Source organism: Pinus tabuliformis, chromosome 7 (assembly GCF_031772625.1).
Source record: "Pinus tabuliformis cultivar Carrire ecotype Pingquan chromosome 7, CPIR1, whole genome shotgun sequence".
NCBI lineage: Eukaryota > Viridiplantae > Streptophyta > Pinopsida > Pinales > Pinaceae > Pinus > Pinus tabuliformis.
Genome location: NC_142293.1, coordinates 23,765,188 through 23,783,623, shown reverse-complemented (window position 1 = coordinate 23,783,623; position 18,436 = coordinate 23,765,188).

The window sequence follows — 18,436 nt, the reverse complement described above, 5'->3', positions numbered from 1 at the left end:
TCTTGGTATGCATACTTGGCCTTTTTATAAATTTGCCGTAATCATATCTTGACTCCCTCTGATTGCTATCGTTTGTTTAGTTCTTTGTTTCCAGCGTTGCCTCTTGTGAATTTTTGGGTTTTGCAGGTAGCCGAGCCATAAGAAGCCGTCCATTTTGAGCAATTTTTCTTTAAGCGCTAATCGCGCATCGAAAACTGCCTCTGTTTTTCGTTTCAGGCATTCTTTGACGCGATTCTCGCCCTTTGCGTTTTTTTGTGATGACGTCAGCGGCGGGTCCCGAGTACAACATAGTGACATGGCAGTGACGTCAGCAGAGGACAGGTGGCGGATGACGTGGCAGTACGGCAGGGTGACGTGGCAGCTGACTGGTTTGACGACGTGGCACAGGACACGGTGGCGAGGTAGGGACGGAGGAAGATGCGGTGGCAGGGACACGTAGCAGTGGCGGGTTGAAGCGGAGGTGACGTGAGCGACGACGTGGCGCTGACATCAGGGGCAGAGAGACAGAAGTTGGTTTGTGGTTTTATTGTACCGCCTTCTGTACGAGGGCGGTAAGTGTCAGAGGGGCTCCGATGCAATAAAAGGTGGACACGCATCCTTTGTACGACGACAAAACTGCCGTGTTATCAGACACTAACCGTCGGATGTCGGGGCAGCTCCGAAATCGATGAGAGCCGTCGGATGGGGAGGGCCCGATCCGATGGTGGACGGAGCGCGGAACTAGTGGCAGGTTAATGTACAGGGGCCCGCTATATTATATTGATTTATTTTTGCGGCGGGGGTTCAAAAACTTTGGGTTTGTGGGTTATGCGCTACTGGTGTTTAATGTTTATTCAAACATTTTAACACTAAACCTTAAACGATGAGCGCGGGAGGGTAAAAATGATGAAATGTTATGGGTAAAGGGGTGAGGAAAGAGGTTATTAAATTAACCAAATGTTAAGTTAATCCCAGGGTTAGGACGTGGAAGGCTAATGCTAAGGCCCCAAATGGACCTAGCATTTCCCCAAACTGGTGTTATAGGGCTATAGTGTCAGGGGATGGGAATATGTACATAGGGGAGCTATTTAGTGCTTTTTTAGTAAGGGGAAGGGGAAATAGATAAGGATTTACATAATAATGTTAGAATTTAACATGAAAATGACAAGAAAGTGCTAAGTTTAGAGATCTTAGGCTACTTAAAAGGGAAAAATGACTTATGGAGTGAATAAGAGTACTCCTAAGAAAAGCAAACCTTTACTTAGGCCAATGATATGACAAATGATGAAACTTCAGAGATATCAAGCAGATCTTGACCTCTTTGGGGAGGTTAGTGAATGATTTGGGGAATAAGAAGAAGGGGGAGTTTAGACATGCCTCGCTTGAGCTCCTCCAAAGGAAAATTGCCTTGTACTTGTGATCTGAAGTTGATAAACACTTTGAAATACAAAATTGATCACAAATCCTCATTCTGCAACCACAAAGCTGCCTACCCAGCCTACTTACCTAACATTTTTTCTTCCTTTTGAATGGGTGCACTTAGACTTGCAGACCCTGATTATCTTCTTTTCTTTTGACTGCCCTCCTATCTAAATGTACCCTTATCTCTTCCAAGGGCCCAGATTAAGCAGTTGGGCTCCTTCATTTCTCTACCTAGCTACTCATCTGCCAAGCTTAAGCTGTTTGGACAGATATTCATTCTCTATCTTCTAAAACAAGCAATTTAAACCTAGGGAAGCCAAGATTAAGCTGTTTGGATTTCGCTTAACTGTAAAACTCTTCAAAAATGGTATGATTCTTCAAAATGGAACTTCTTGGAAATATGGAACCTTGCAACATGAAAAGATACATATTTGGCATGTAAAACAGTCAATCATGAAATATGAAACCTATTGCAATAGGAGGCTAACATGGCACACAACAATGCTTCCACATCCTCATCTTTTCTTGAGAGTGCATTTGCCACCACATTTTGCTTCCCTTTTTTGTAGATGATTTCAAATTCATAACCCAACATCTTTGTGACCCACTTTTGTTGCCCTTCAGAGGATAATATTTGTTCTAAAAAATATTTACGACTATCATGATCCGTTTTTACCTTGAAGTGTCTTCCCATTAGGTAGGGTTTCCATTTCTTAAGTGCATGTAGTATTGCCAACATTTCCTTCTCATAAATAGCTTTGTGTAAAAACTTTCCCTTGATTGGACGACTTTCAAAAGAAATGGGTCTTTCATCTTGCATTAAAACAACACCAATTCCATTTCCTGAAGCATCACATTCCACAATAAAGGTTTTTGTGAAGTCAGGTGTAGCTAAGACCGGTGCTTGGCACATTGCCTCTTTAAGATGTTCGAAGGCCTTTGTTGCTTCTGGAGTCCATGAAAATGCATCTTTCTTCAATAATGTTGTTAGAAGTGCTACTATTCTCCCATAATTCTTAACAAACTTGCGATAATACCCTGTCAACCCAAGAAATCCTCGCAGATGCTTTATGGATGTGGGGATTTTCCATTCCTTAATGGATTTAATTTTGCTAGGGTCTAGCTTAACTCCTTCATGAGATACAATATGACCCAGATATTCTGCCTCCTGTACTCCAAAGAAACATTTGGATCATTTTGCATATAATTGTTTCTCCTCCAATAGTTGTAGCACCCTGTCAACATGTTCAACATGATCCTTCCAAGACTTGTTGTAGATTAGTATATCATCAAAAAATACTAACACAAATTTTCTAAGGAATGGTTTGAAAATTGAATTCATCAAACCTTGAAATGTTGGAGGTGCATTGGTAAGGCCAAAAGGCATGACCAAAAATTCATAATTACCCTCATGAGTTCTAAATGTTGTTTTCATAATGTGTTCATTCTTTATTCTGATTTGATGAAATCCTGAACGAAGATCCAACTTGGTGAAGTAAATTGATCTATGCAATTCATCCAGTAATTCCTCAATGTCAGGAATGGGAAACTTATCTTTAATAGTGAGCTTGTTGAGCTCCCTATAATCCGGACACATGCACCATGATCCATCCTTGTTGTGCACCAATACTACTGGAGCAGAGAAAGAACTTTGACTTGGTTGAATTATACCAACCTCTAGCATTTCTGCAACCATACATTCAATTTCACTCTTTTGGGCATAAGGATATCTGTACGGCCTGATTTTTAGAGGAACACTTCCTGAATCAGATGAATAGCATGATCATGATCGTGAATAGGTGGGATACCTTTGGGAGTCTCAAATACCTTGGAATGATTGTCCAAGACTTTTTGGAGATCTGGAGAAATAGATGATTCCCATGTGGAAACATCTAGCGAACATAATTGTGCAATTACACCTATTTGTTCCTTTTTTAGAAGTTTTTTCATACCGTTAGAGCTGATTATCTTTCCCGGTTTCCCTGAAATACCCCTTAATTCAACTTCCTTTCCTTCCATAGAAAATTTCATGAAAAGTTCTTGAAAATTAAAAGCTATTGTACCCAAGGATTGTAGCCATTGGACTCCTAGTACAACATTAGCACCTCCCATTCGAATGGAAAGCATTGGGCTAGTCAATACATATTCTCCCATGGATAGCTTGATATTATGGCACTTTCCAGAGTAATTTATTGTTCCTCCATTTGCAACCATCACTTGACACTCTGGTGCTGGATATAAGAAGCAATTCAATTCTTTTGCTACCTTACAATGAATAAAATTGTGGGTACTTCCTGAATCAATCAACACTATTACCTTTTTTTTCTTGATTTGTCCTTCTATCTTGATGGTTTGAGGAGTGGTAATTCCCACCAATGCATTACAAGATATGGTCGGATTCATTTCTTCTTTATCTAGGCTTTGTTTCTGGAGTATATCCTCTTCTTTTGACCTTTCTTGCTCCTTTTCTTCTTCCTCTTCACAATCTATGTAGAATAATTTCTTCTCAGAACACTTATGACCTTTAGTGTATTTGCTATCACAACTATAACAAAGCCCTTTTGCTCTTTTTTCTTCCAATTGTTGTGGTGTAAACCTTATAGGTTGTGGAAGACTAGGGACAACAACACTTCCATCTTTATAGTTGTGAGTGGTATGCTTCGTGGTTTCCATAATTTTGCTTTCCATTTTTCTTGCTAACTTGAATGCCTTCTCTAATGAATCAGGTTCCCAAAGGCGAACATCATATTGGATATTATCCTTTAAATTCCCTATGAACACATCAATCCTATGCTCCTCTGTAATATTTTTTACCCTTATGCTCAATTTTTGGAACTCCTCAATGTGCTCCATTATTGAACTCTTTTGTTTGAGACTTATCAATTAGCTAAAAAAAAGTGTTGCTTTTTGTATCCTCATAATGTGTTGTCAATTCTTCCGTAAAAATTGCCCAAGTGATAATTTTTTTTACGAGAGAAAAGCCATTGATACCATACAAACTGATTTGGTTCCAAATATAAAGTTGCAATACGTACCTTTTGTGTGTTTTGCACATTATTGAGATCGAAAAATTGCTCCATCTGTAATATCCATGTTGCGGGATCCTTACCATCAAACTTCCCCATATCAATTTTTGGAATATGGTGGGTCTTAAATCCCACATTAGAGTCTATGAAATCATGATTAACATTTCTTTTGTTCACATCATGAGTTTCCTTTACTACCTTTTCACCATTAGTAAGTATTTCTTGTAGAAAATTTGTCAAATCTGTCTTCAAATCTGCCATGTCTCTCTTCAAATATGTCTTCAAGTCTATCTTCAAATCATCCATCTTAGCTTCCACGCCCTTTATCTTAGCTTCTATTAGCTTTTGTGAGAGTGACATTTGTTGCACCTGGTCCTGTAATTTTGATATATCATGTAGCATTTCTTCCTCTTCTTCATGAGTCATGCTAGAGATTTTAGGTTGCTTACTAGGTGTTTGCATTTTCTTTCCTTGGGGCATCATTTACCAATAATAATGCTCTATTATTCCCTTTTAATTCCTTCAAAATAAATTTTCAAACTAAGCTTAAGCAAAAAATTTAAAAAAATCTACACACCGTTTTTCACTTGGTAGGAACTCGATATTGCCTCTAATGTATCTCTGTACTTTCAAATCATCTAGTTCTAAAATTGTGACCTTCAGTAGCCCTCTATATCCTCTTTCCAATTCCACTAGTGTGATCCAAATTGGATTCTCCAAGGAAGAGTTATGTGAAATCTCCCACAGTGACCTGATTATATACTAGTTCAGTAGAGTGAACTTGTATGACATGCCACGAGTCATTGTTTCAACCTTTGGCTCTGAAAGGTATATACAAGAAACAAAAATCCGTCCTCTTTCTGTACCTTCTTACAAAATTTCAATCCGATTCTCAAAGAAAAATTTATGACGATTTTCCCCAGGTCCCCTGTTTGGAATGTAATTCAAGAGTCTGCAAAAAGTCCAAATTCCTCAGATCATATATCCGCAAATATAGCGCAAAAATCTATGAAATTTGGACCCGAGATTCAGCGCGATGTCTTCTCAAATGGGTTTTTCTTTTAGCTTCTGAAACGTCGTAGAAAACAAGTTATAGCAAAACTTCCACGATGACCTATTTGGAGTAGCGAAAGCCTAGAATCCAAAGCTCTGATACCAAATGTTATGAAACCAGCTCAAGAAAAAGATAGAAAAGATAGATCAACGCCTTAAAATTTAGGCTCTTCGAGGGGGAAACCTCCTTTACATTACAAAAATGAACAATTCTTCGATGATTCAAATGACAAAACCTCCTTTCTATATATAGGAGTCTAAGGAGTCACAGTATAACCCAGCCGACCTAACCATAATAATATAAAGCCACAAAAATAACAATAGAGGGATTCTATGGGGCACAGTAATAAAAATATGCGGACAATAGGGGCACAACAATATTAATAAAGGGTACAACTACAATAGTAACGGGGTAATCACTAGTATTATAGGGACCCAACAGTGAGGGCCATAGAATAATTGCGAGCCACTAAGAAATGAGAGTGAGTATCAGCGAGACACTCAAAAATATATGTGTGAGCCATCAACGTGAGATTTGAGTTTCCTTAATATGTGATTTAATCCAAAGGGAATACGAGCCTCTACAAAATTAATTCAATCTTCTGAGATTGTAATATGAGTTTCATACAAACCATGCCATAGGATACGAGCCATGTAACACAAAGAGCAAACCATAATGAAGATATTGTATAGTGCCCCGTAGAGGATAAGTCATGCCAACTTTTAATCTTGTTATAAAATGGAGGAGAGAGCCACTGAAATTCCAACAAAGTGATCTTCAGCCAACCTTTTTTTTCATCACCTTAGCTCTGATATTATGTTGGAGAAATAAGGAGGCTATAGAATTAATGTAATTTCTCCTTTCTTTGATATTTGCTTGTGAAATTTGTTGACTTCTTATTAATTTATCTATGTTATTCTTCATCAAACAATTATCAATTGTAAAACATGAAGATCATAGTACACAAGAAACACAATATATAGGCTCTAAGCCAAGGAAAAACCCCTGGAAAGGAAAAACCTAGTAAATTATCTTCTTATAGAATCAGATCAAATTATATATCCCATACCCATAACCACAGATGATCCAGGATTGTTTTGATATTGATGCATTATTAAATTACATATAACAGAGCACTTAAAAACCATGGAACATAATCATACAAAACAAAGATAAAAAGACATAATCATGCATGAGATGAAGACACCGAGATTTTATTACGGAGTTCATCCAATTTGGACTACATCTCCGGACCTTGCTCAATAGTGGGGAGGCCTTCTTTCATTAAGTGGCATAAAAAGAGATAAAATTACAAGCAACATTCAATTACAATCCTTATACCTCCAAGCTCGAAGACGAAAAAATAATGGAGAGCTCAGCTTCAGAAACAGACAGTACCATTGAAATCTTGGCAAACAATCGTGCAAAAACACCTATCCAAACACCAAATTTGGATAATCGAGCTTTTCGCACCCTCTAAGAACCTCCCTGCTGCTCAAGGCGAGGTTCTAACCCCTACTTCCAAGTTGGGTTACCACTGAGTAAAATGTTCTGAATTATCGGTCTGTCTCCTCCTTTTTCCTGTGCAAACCGTCCCATATAACTTGATCAATCGACTCTTCAATTTCGGGCAGTTCAAAATAGATGACAAATTTTAGTAGGCATGAATTTGCAACAGATATTCCCAAGCTGTGAATAGTATGTAGGAAACAAAACCTGTTTAAGCATAGAAAAATTACTGTAACACTTTTTTCACATGAATAGGCATATTCCCTGAATCTCGATGGTTTTATTGGCGTTGATAACCCATCGGCGCAAAGATCGCAAATCACAATCGGCGTTTCAATTGGTGGACAAACCCAATCCTTTATAACAAGCGCCCTATGATAACAGTGGACCCAATGGGCTATTAAACACAATACATAATATATCGGTCCAGAAGCCTCATCGCAAATCGCAATCGGGGAGAACCGTTGGTTGGTACTCTATGCAACTACTTCCCTTTACGAACTGTGATTGTGATATCGCAAATCACAACCCGACTCTACGACTACGATATATCGCATCGCAACCTTGCTTACTCCCGGGGCCGATTCTTTAACTCTTCCCCTCCTTGCGATTTGCGATTGTGATTTATCACATCACAACTCGGTAGTGCTGGGGGCCGATTTTCGTAAGCCGCGATCTCTAGTACAAGTAGATTTTACATAAACACCTGCAAACCTGCGAAATGTAGGACCAATGAGGGCCTGCCACTTGGTGCTTCCCCATTCACTGAGAGTTTTTCCACGTCACTTCCTCCTACCACCTGTCCAAGTCAAACTTGACCTTTGACTTTCTCTAACTTCTTCATATGAACTCATATTTGAGTGTTGTTCGCATCGTTGGAATCAGGATGATGAGCACTTCGATCTGATGCTAAGTTTATAGAGTTTTTTCCACTTTGAGTTTAAGAATTTTTACCATGCCACTGGTACTTTTTAGAGATCCATCTAGATCAATCCTACTAGATCCGCCTGGATCAACCCTACTGAATCCATCCTCCTAGATCCTCCTAGATCAACAGAAAACTTCACCTCTAGATGTCAAGTCAAACCTTCCTTTTTGCACAACAAATCCATCATGAATAGACCAATAATAAGAGATGTACCAAGGCAGAACTTCCACAGATTCTAGGTCAAGAAGAAAACCTCTCTTTCATACTTCGGCCCTCCTCTTCTTCTTTGTCCTTTCTGCAATATTTCAAATCAAAATTCATCATTCAAATGTATGTGTCCAAATGAGCTCCATCTCCTCTCTATTTATATTGTCCAGAGGGGATGAAAATAGACATGTCCATTGGGGTAGGGTCGACTTGGCAGCTAGAGGGGTTTTTTACCCAAAATCACATATTTTAAAAATTATTTTTCCTTTTTCTTTACAACAGGTCCAAATACGACTTTGACTATTTGACTCAAAAACTGAGAAGCACGAAGAACATGCTTGTCTAGAAGAATAATAGTATTTTTTCATTTTATTTTCTTTTGATTTTACATAAAATACTTAATGGTACAAATTATGGAGATCGAAAGTAGTTATGTTTTCCAACATCCTTGAGGTGGAGAAAGATACATCTTAGAATGAAGTCATCAACATGATCTTCAACTCAAGAAGACATCCATAATTGGACCCTGCATGCACAACATCATCATGAAGAAATTTATTACTATAATTGTTATAATCATGTATTTCTTTACCCGTGTCTAAGCTTGGCAATAGGGACTATGCCAAATCTTGACTTCTATTCCAACACCAAGAACTTATCCAACAATAATGTGTTGGAAATTGTAACTATTTTCGGTCTTCATAATTGTCATTAGTCTTGTGTCGTGATGTAATTATTATTGTACTTGTTTAAATAAAAGAAAAGAAAATATTTTTATAAAAGAAAATTATTTATTTCAAGCATGGGTTTTTTTCCCATGGTCTTTGGTCCTGGGTCCAACACCCATTGAGTGCTCTAGGGGTTTAACCTTGAGTCAAAGTCAAAATGGAAAAGACCCATTGGGGCATATGTAACAAGAAAAATAAATTTTGTTTGATATAAGTGAAGGTCTAGAAACTCCCCCAAGATCAGGTCACGTAGTTCTTCATGTTGGCATAAAGGAGGCCCATCCAATGCTCAAGAAGTCTATATATAGGGGGAATTTGACCTCCATTTATATACACACTTGGCACATGTTCTTTTGTATTGATCTGTGGCTAGAGGAGAAAAAGAGAAGTGTGAAGGCTTTGGGAGAAGTGATAAAGTCTAGCAAAGAAATGAAGGATGTCTTGCATCTTGGATAAACTCTATAGTGCAATTTTTTCTGTGAAAACTAGGGTTTCCACAAGTCCGATTTTGGAAGAAGTAGAAACATAATTTTTTTGGAGAACAATTCTTATTGTGAGTAGCTAGAATGGTCTTGGAGAGTCTTTTTTTGGGTCTTAGGTCCTGGAAGTCTCCTTTGGAGTTGATAAGTGTAAGCTCCCACCTTACCAACCATCAATAATATCGAGAAGTAGAGGTCATATTAATCACTAATACTCATTTTTTTTTTTTATAACATTAATGATTTAGTTATCATATAATCATGGTCTTTCATCTATTTCAATATAAGAATATCACATAAGAAGTCGAGGATAGCTTTCACTTAAAACCAATTCCAAAACACATTTCTCCTCAAGTTTAAAAGAAGATACCATGTGTTATTTTCATACTAATACTCAAGTTCTTAGTAAGGCTGAAAATAAATTCCATCATAATGCCATGTGTGGGCATTAAGCTTAATCAACCTATTTGACCCCCTAGATTATGCTAAATAAGTTCCATGTATTGACTCTTGACATCATAACCACAAAGTATCATGCTTCTATTACAAAAATCACATATAGGTGTATGAACAAGGTAACCGAAGGAAGAATATGCCTATCTTCATCAGTGAATCTTATAAATATGATATGTTTATGAAATTTAATCATAAAATATATTGACCCAACAACATTTCCAAATTCATCAATTACAAATTATGAATCCCAGTTATTAAGGCAATGCTTCAATCATGAGAATTGTATAATGAATGTTGCAACAAGAACAACTACTATTACCAATTAAGAAGCATATTATTCTTCAAAAAGTGCCAAGTAAAATAATGGACCTACAAAAATCAGGCATAAATAGTTGTTTGCTATAGTCACTAAAGCATAAGTTTTCACCCCTGAATACATGCAATTTTGATGAACTTATTATTCTCATTTGCACAAGTAATTAAATCCTACATAATTTGTCATTGTAAAATTGTTTCCACCAACCACTCCCCCGCTTTTTTCATGAAAGCTTTAGATAATAAAAGTAACAATTGTCTTATTCTCTATTCACACTTCAGCAAATTATTCAATTCATTTTTCACATTCATACCAAAAACTTGCAGACATAGGAAGTTAAATACATTAAATAGTCTAATCATTAATTTCTAGTACATTAAAAAAAAACTACATTAGTAAAAATTTTACTCTAACAATTTATATGCACAATAGCTACAACCATTCATGTTTTTTGAGAAACACTTAGCAAACATGCAATCTACAACTATTGGGCCTTTTGACAAACATTTTACAAGCATGCAATCAAAATCCATTGAGGCATTTTATCAAACACTTGGAAACAATGAATTTGAGATTCTTCTTCAACCTATTTATCTCATAAAATTCAAAAATTAAAATTTCAAATGTTGGTATCTTGAAACAGGGACTAAATAATCTTAGTCTTTCATCAAAGACTCGATAATAGGTGCACATAAATAACAACAACAATTTGTAAAATAGCCCAAATTTACGATCGAGGGTTTGATAAGTGTTTTTTTTTAATCAAATCATGGGCTATAGGTCCATTTGGCACGAATACACCCTGATATTGTCCTGAATCAGTACAAAAACACGCATAGATGCATTTTTAAAAACTAGCAAATACGCTGACTCCAAGAATTTCATTTACAATTTTTATCAAATAGATGGCATGCAAGCTTGAATCTACAACTATGCAAAACAAATAAAAACCCAATTCACAAGAAGCAAGAACCATGTATTAAATTTCTAGAAGGGACAATGAAATGCTATCAAACATAGAATATTAGATTTAGATAATAGACATGATCTGCTATGGAGAAAATTTCATTATAAGCAGAATTTGAGATCCTTGGCAACGCATTCTTCTTTTAATTCCTTGCATGTAAATTCTTATACATAGTTTCCATTAAGTTGTTACCTCATTGTGGGTTAGCTCAAAAACAACTTTCTAAATATTTCATAAATATTCATAATTTGGTAATAATTTAAGGTAGCAATAATAAATTTAAAATCTCAACACTTTAAAACTAATAAGAAACCAAAATTTCTAGAGAATTTATAGATATACACATAATATATAACTCAAAAAAGATGAGAGTATGCTCCAACTCCAATGCCCTTACCAACTTATTGTGAACCATCCAGTTTTCCACCCAACCATATCCAGGGAGAACTTCTCTCCTTGGAACCCCCGAGTTGTAAGAACTCCCAAGCAATACCAAAATATAGCAGTAGAGAGATATACAAGGCAAAATGAGGAAGCTAAGTTTCACTTCCTCTCAATACCACTCATGGAAAACTCCACCAAGTATAACTACTTAGTAATTTAGTTTAGGAATTTCAGATTCATTTCAACAACATTTGACTACTCTCTAAGTCTCTCCCTTTCACAATCCTCTTCAAGTCTCTCCAACCCTTGGTATTACAATCCACCTCCACCAATTGAGAATACATGAGACACATATATAGGACGAGAACAAATTATTGTCATAAAGGAGGAGTAATATACATGCATTGTATTTCGTGTAGAGGAGTGTAAGTCATGCCATTAAGGAGAGGTATGCATGCCTTAGTTAAGGAGAGTGTAACTTATGCATTAAAGAGAGCGTAAGATGAATCTTTTATGACATGTCTTTAATGAGTGTAAGAAGAATATGTCATTTTTTTATGAGTGCATAAAAGAGAGTGTAATGTATTATTAAAAGAGAGATATTTACATAGAGCCATGAGAGTCCTCAAGGAGAGGTGTGAAGTGATTGAGGAGATGAAGGTGACTTGTAATTCTATTTTAATAATAATATCATAGTCTCATCAATGATAATATTATTATTATTATTATTATTAATATTGAGGATTAAGTCGAGATTGAACTATTAGGATTGATTAATGATAAATTGAGTGATTTCCTTCAACTATACTTGATTATCCATTGATTGGAAGTGATTTAGTATTTTTGTAAAGTCATACTTAAGATGGCAGACATGACTTTCTATTTTTATAAAGTCACTCTAGAATTTTCAGAAATTGGATTTTATTAAGGAAATTCATCCCCTAGCTTCCTATGAGTGGTATTTTTCTTCTAGATAATAGGGATTCTGCATCCCTATTGCATACATGTATGTCCCTTAGTAAATTGAGGACTCTGCACTCTAAACAACTCCATGGATCCAAGATTCCACAACTTGATCTTTTAAATGTTTAGGACTCAATGTCCCAATACTTTTATTATAAATCCAAGACTCCACGTCTTTATTTTTCATGGATTTAGGACTCAGCGCCCTAATACTGTTATTATAGGTCTAAGAGTCCATGTATTTACCTTTCATGCATTTAGGGCTTCAGGCTCTAATCCTTTTAGTATAGATCCAAGATTCCACATCTTTACCTATAATAGATTTAGAACTTCGCGCCCTAATCCTTTTATTATAGATCCAAGGCTCCATGTCTTTATCTTTCATGGATTTAAGACTCCGCACCCTAATTTCCATGGCTTCTCATCTACTCTGCTTTGAAACTCTGCACTTCACCTTAAGGTACTGATTGTGAGCTCATACCCATCTAATGGTTCATTGCTAAGGCCTTGTTCCAAGACCTGCACACATCACAATTTCATAGATCAAAGGAATTAAATAAATTTCATAATTAATTCATTTACATTTTACGAAAGATTATGCATGACTTCCACAATCATTTTGGTTATGGGGAAATGACTTCCACAACCATTTATAATTTTAACATCCTTGTTTGCAAATAACCACGTCCCCTATCACATAATGCTCAATACAAGATTAAGCATATATATCATAAAAATCATATATCATGACTTCCACGGTCATTTATAATTTGAGCATCCTTGTTTGCAAGTAACCATGTCCCCTGCCACAACTTTATCAATTCAAAATTAAGCATATATAATCATGAAAATCATTTATCATCCATAAATCATAATTAACCATATGTTCCACATACTAATGATCATCCATGGATCTATGTGTCTCAATCCCGGATCACCATCCATGTCATACACCTATGTCAAAACTAGGATACCAAAAGGGAAAACTTTGATAATATGCTATTAACCAAAATCAGTTCTTATACACGCGACCATAGATATTATCATAACCACATAGCAACCGTGTGACCTAAACCAAGTCTATAACATGCAAGCCTATACATAAGTCTAACATGCATAATCTTTATATCACTGCATCAAAATCACCCTCTCCAAGTGTCGTGAAGATTATCTCATGAAGAAGGGACACTACATACTCCCCCTCTTAGGCTAAACTTGGTCCAAATTTTTTCCTACTATCATAAGATACTTAGTTGTTTTCGATTCGCCTATCAATAAGGTGTTAACTTTATGCATATTAATTTGATTTCTTTTTCTTCGTGCCAATCCATAGTTTAATGTTTACTAAATTGGAAGCAACTCCATGAATACCAAAACATACCATTCTTAATTAGGTAAATAATATATCCATGCCATATTAGGCATGTTTTGATATAAAATACAAAAAATTTCTATATCAAAAACCATCCATACAATTTATAATACCATATCAAAATACTATTTTATGTAATTGATATGACTTCTACTTAAGTTATCTATAATAATTTGACATTCTACATGTTTTTCTTTCTCATAGTCTACATGAATCCTACATGTGTCATCTTCTTGGTTCTATAGTATGCTGAGCTTATCAAGCTATAAATAGCTCACACATTGGTTGTATAAACAACAATTATGGTCCATCCCATTTCATAATCAAATTTGCATACAAGAAGCATAAAATCATCCACATATAATTGTCAATGAAACTACATAACAAAACCTCATGTCATATATAAAACCCAATCTTATGTCCCACTTGATTGATGTCTTCTCAATTCAAGTTTCCCCTTCTCATTACATAAGACATAATTGCTATCAAAATCTTTAGGGTCTACCTATAGTTTTTACTAAATGTTTACTCTTTCGGAAAAATCACAGTTTGAGGTTCAAGATATAATTTTTTTTTTTTTTTTTACCAAGCTAAGGTTCCATACAATCCTCATTGACCCACTTTTATATTATAGACCATTCCTTGAATTCCCATAATCTTCATTATTATTCACTTCTCTTACTTGAGATTCAATTATGAATGACTCAGTTATAAGATATTCATTCCAAAAACAATTAAACATATATTTTCAAAAGTAGCTTGTAATCAAGAACAACTTTCGTAATTATATAAATACAATATCTGTATTATTGAATTTATCTTGATAACTGTAAGTCAACTTGTTTTCCCACTATAAAATCACTCGTGAATTATATTCAATAACTAGCCAATTCATTTGGTTTCATGTCTTATTCCTTATTATTAATATATACACACAAAAAAACAAACTATGAAAACCATACATTTCTCAAACTACGAAAAATCTTGATTTTAAATGAGATTTAAACTATCATAAAGACATTTCTAGCCTTAAGATAAGTTTTTTCTTTTCTTTTATTTTTTTGCTACCTCTCAAAAGATTATAACCTTTTGCATGATTACTAACTACTAATACAACTATACATCCAAGCACAAAATTCCTAAATCCATCAATTTCTTCCGTTCCACATATAATACAATCATCTTAGGCTTTTAAATCATGCAAGAGTTCCAATTCATCAAAATGTGATCTCACTCTCCTTCAATTTCTCCTTCAAAAAATATCACAAGAACATATTCTTGTAAAACAAGAACTCAACCAAGCTTTTCATTAATCATATATCTTTTTATTTAAGTTCAAATAAAACAAAGTTCTCACCACATAAAACATTTATCTTCTAAACATGTTATTCTCTTAACAATTTACCAGTTAATCAAATTCCAAGAAAGCAGTTCATCAAGTTCATAAACAATATCAATTTTGGTTCGATTGCCTAACTAGCAATAGATTAGAGCAGTGCCTGAGTTCAATCCTCATAATTTCTCTAATTAATTTGGGTGAATAGAATTCAACCAATGTTCAACTGACAAAATCATTAAAGAAACTATTATGGCTTTCCTAGACCTAATTTGTCTTAATCCAATACAAAATATATTTCATCAATTTATCACAATAATATTTTTCTACATTTCAAGTATTTTAAAATCATTTTAATTATATCTAAATCCAACATGTACAAAATAATTACAATGCTAGAGGATAGATACCTAGTTCACACTTGACTCCCTATATCAAAATCAGTATTTCAAACATTCTAAACCACCTAATGGTGTCAGTATACCAATATTAGTATGTTCCTTTGTAATAAAAATAAAATAATGGATTTAAATCTCAAGCAAATTCATGTTATGAATCTTTATCCATTTAACTTTAATTACACATATTCAATCCTCCTTAATCATGTCTATCAGATTCCATCAAAATATTTTTGTTCATTCTAACCTGAAGAATTACTTAGCTCATAGATATATGTTAGTATGGATTCCACACCCATGCCTTACCTCATTACTTATCTCATAGAAATATGTTAGTATGGATTCTACACACATACATTTGCTCGTATATATATATGCTAGTATGGATTCCACACCCATACATTAGCTCATAGATATATCCTAGTATAGATTCCACACCCATACATAACTTAATGAAAACATAACCTTCAAGTGTTCCTTAAAATGGCTTCCACAACCCTCCATGCACCAGTCATTTAAGTCTTTTGTTCATTAGGAAGGTCATACCACAACCTAGTATTTGAGTAATTTCAAGTTATTTGATTAATAATGTCAACCCAAAGTACACAAAATCATGTCAAGGAAATCATAGGAATTCGATTCTTAATGTCTACGAATGTATTCCCAAATCATATTTTAACACATCAAATTAATGCACATGCATTACTCTTGAATCTACATTCATAGTTAAAAGTGACATACTTCAAGGTAGCTTTTGTTAAGTTTTCATTAGTGTAGATAAGAAAAAAGTCAAAATTAACATGATTAACTCAATCATCATGTTAATTGAATCTTGGCCTTACACTTGTTACACATTCCCAAAGCATACACACCAAGTTCATCATACTATAGTTTAGATTAGGCCAATATTTTTCTTGGTAGATACAATTGATAATGATGCATTTAACATATGGCTAGTAGGCCCATATCACATTGATAATGATGCATTTAACATATGTGCAACCATGCATCCACTCCACATATCTCACTAACCCATTGATAAACGAGACATTCACATGCTTGGGTTTAAACCCAACTTCTCAAGCACATCCTTTCCCAACATGTCTTTAAGTCCTTTATCATATTTTTAATAATTTGTCTTAATAAGAAAATAAAGAAATATAAGAAGGAATTATTTTTCTTTCGTGAGTTTCTAAATGACATAATAATAATAATAATATCCTTTATGCAATCAATATGCTTCCAAGTCAACATACACAATAATTCAACATTTATGCAACAACCTACAAGCAACCATGTTGGCCCATTAGGCCCTAGTGTTTTAACCTTGCTCTGATACCATATGTAAGGTCTCGCCTTACCAACCATCAATAATATAGAGAAGTATAGGTCATATTAATCACTAATACTCAATTTTTTTTTGTAACATTAATTACTTAGTTATCATATAATCATGTTCTTTCATCTATTTCAATATAAGAATATCACATAAGAAGTCGAAGATAACTCTCCCTTAAAACCAATTCCAAAACACATTTCTCCTCAAGTTTAAAATAAGATAGCATATGCTCTTTTCGTACTTATACGTGAGTTCTAAGTAAGACTGAAAATAAATTCTATCATAATGCCATGTGTGAGCATTAAGCTTAATCAACCTATTTGACCCCCTAGAATATGCTAAATAGGTTCTGTTACACAGTAATTTGTCACTGCCTTCACTCCAATCCTTCTACTGTGTCATGTGCCCAATTCAAACATGCTCATATTGAACAAATGCTCTCTTGTGCTGCCAAATGACCCATTTTTCCTAAGTTATCTGCCTCATCGTGACTGTGGACTTAATATATGCGCTGAAGGGCGCTCATGAATAGTCCAGTCGCACTGCCATCGCGGAAGTACATTTGATTCCCGCGATGGTCCGATTTCATGCTCCAGCGCGAGGTTACTTATTATCTTTAGTGATGATTTGACTGGCTACATTGCTTACCAGCGATGTCAACGCTAAAGATCAGTTATGCCCCTGTGATCATCCAGATTGGGAAAATTTGTTCCAACAGTCGGCCTTCTGGATGACTCCAGACCTGGAAGTTGGCATTGGCCGTCGTTTGTGTTGTCCAACATTTCTGCCATTATATCTTATTGTGCACCACGACGTTGGTTTCTAATTGCAATCCGATGGCGTACATCCTGTCGCATCAATTGCTGGGGGGCAAGTACTCGAAGTGGATCGTTATCCTCCAAGAGTTAGACTTGTAATTCACCACTGCAAGTCTAAGAAATCCCTTGTCTTTGCTGAGTTGCTTTGCTCTCTGCCATCTCTTACTGCGCCCTCTTGGTTAGAGGACCATATTCCAAACGAAACTTTGTTCTTAATTAGCACCCTCGATCCTTGGTATGGGGATATCATTATCTATCTTCAGACGTCCTCCTTTCATCCTGATGTGTCTAAGGATGCTCAGCGACGCATTCGCCATCAATCTCAACCCTACCGTATTATTGGGGACACCCTATACCATCTCGGCACAGACTTTATTCTCCGCCGATGCTTAACATTTGAGGAAACTAAGCAAGTTCTAAACGACTGCCATTCTGGCGCCTGTGGTGGTCACATGTCCGGGTATGCTACTGCTCAGAAAATCCTTTGTGCTGGTTACTTTTGGCCCTCCATCTTTAAGGATTGCATTCTTGCTATCCACTCTTGTCATGAGTGCCAAATCTACCAACAGAAGATGCGCGCGCCTCCCACTCCATTGCACCTTGTTGCTACTGTCAGCCCTTTTGCCAAATGGGGCATTGATTATATGACTTGTAACCCTCATTCGGCTGGGGGGCATGGGTATATCATCGTTGTCGTTGATTATTTCACAAAATGGGCCGAGGCGATGCCTACACTATCTAAAGACGGTCACATA